This window comes from Panthera pardus, unplaced genomic scaffold, assembly GCF_024362965.1.
Source record: "Panthera pardus isolate Hobbes unplaced genomic scaffold, ASM2436296v1 HiC_scaffold_6, whole genome shotgun sequence".
In the NCBI taxonomy this organism is placed as follows: domain Eukaryota; kingdom Metazoa; phylum Chordata; class Mammalia; order Carnivora; family Felidae; genus Panthera; species Panthera pardus.
The window spans coordinates 86,483,645-86,485,482 of record NW_026526991.1 but is presented as its reverse complement, the minus strand read 5'-3'; the positions used below and the strand labels follow the sequence as shown (position 1 = coordinate 86,485,482).

Below are 1,838 nucleotides of genomic sequence, written 5' to 3'. Positions count from 1 at the left end.
AGAGCACATCTCCTTAGGAACATCAGGAAGGGCCTTTAAAAAGGGGCATAACCAGCAGTGCATTTTCAAACCTTTCTAGCAGTGAAACTCTCCTCCCCACCCCCTAGTAAACTTATGTGGAACCTCACTGATTAAATACAAGCAATATTTTATTGATATAAATTATTTTGATAAATCCAAATGTATAATGTTTACCTATAAAGTAGCAAAAGTAATCAGGTAATTCTGATGAATGCCTCATCAGAATTGAAATTACTCAACAAATGTTTATTCAGCCCACTTTGGTATTTCTTGATACTTTAGTGGTCAGAATTGCAAGAACATCTGGAAGAGGTTTATAGCTTCTAACTTGTATTTTGTTTGTGTATGCACACAGTTTATTTTTTCGTCTAGCCTATAAACTACCTGACAAGGCTGTATGAGTCATCTCTGTAATTGCCACATTATTTAAGCCATTTATCGAACACAACAGACATTCAATATATGTTGTTAAATAAATGTATTCAGACGTGCTAGCCATGGTAGGGATCTGGCTAAAGACCATGGGCAGAGTTTTCTCACAGATTTGGGACCTGATTGGGGCTGGGGTGTTGAGGAGACACCCCTCTGGTTTGACATATATAACGCCTTTCCCCCACTGAGAGAGTTGGTCTTCCAAAGGCCCCGCTTGCAATATGACAAAGCCAAAGCTGCAATCCAGAACACGTTGTACCCCAAAGATTGGATTAGAGTGAAATTTTATTCAGTCACTAATCTGGTCAGAAAGCTTTTGATCTGTTCAATCCAAACTTCAAGTCTACCTGTCAACAGTTTGTAGAGAAGTACATTGAACTACAGAAACTCAGAGACTGTTTTATTAACAGAAGGTGTCATTTTAAGACAAGTAGGAGAAGCAAGGACTCAAAAGGAAGATAGTCATGTTTCCTGCGAATCTGAACCCACAGCTGTCAAACTTCAAACAGTATTGGGGTGGGAGGGTGGTAACAGCCTCTGGAAGAAGCTCCACAAGCCCACCATTTGGAAGAATCTGAATAACAGTCAAAGGGTCTCTCACCTCCCCGAAGAACAGGTATACCATGCATATTGACATCCAAACTGTAGCCACTAGATGAATGTTGAACTGTTTTTAACAGCTGAACTCGATCTCTAAGGCATTATGTTTGCCTTCTTTTAGTTCCTATTTCTAGGTTGTCATAAAGCTCAGTTTCATGGTTTGAATGAACTTTTATGTTATGACAGTATTAAATAAAGAATTCCCTGGTTGCTTGTAAAGTAAGTTTACTTTAAAATTGTAAATAGCACAAGGAAAACCTTATAAGTATGGTTTGAATGGGACTCGTTCTGTGTAGGTTTGCTTGGATTTTTGTGTTAACATGTGGGTTGGTTCTATTTAATCCTCTGGTATCTCTCTCGTTTCTGGCTCCTTCAGGCTTTTACTTGTGCATTACGGTATGTCCCCTGGCCAGCTCTTCCTGTCTGCAGATCATCTTTACATTTTGCTATAGAATTATCGATCTTCAACTTGAGCAGCCAAGCTGACTTGTGCTTCGAGGTAAGAGTGAGAGCCTATCATTGATGATAGACAAAGGTCAAAACTATAACTTTACTCTCATAGCTTGAGTATGCTGGAGATGATTAGCATAGGCCGAGCATAGTAGTTTGCTCAGTAAAGATTTGAATGAATAAGTGATTACATCCAGTTAAAGACTGAATACAGATGACATCTCTATTGATAACTGGATTGCCAACACGGAGCCAGTTAATTTAGATGCCATTCTCCACCAGCATCCACCTGCCTCCCTGGTATTGAGATGTGCTTACAAGACCTTACTAACTGT

The 1,838-nt window shown here is 39.3% G+C and overlaps 1 pseudogene; it reads left to right on the top strand.

The window, feature by feature from the left end:
• Positions 1 to 518: 518 nt before the first annotated feature.
• On the top strand, positions 519 to 1,539 carry LOC109268562 (28S ribosomal protein S23, mitochondrial-like; annotated as a pseudogene).
• The last annotated feature ends 299 nt before the right edge of the window (positions 1,540 to 1,838 follow it).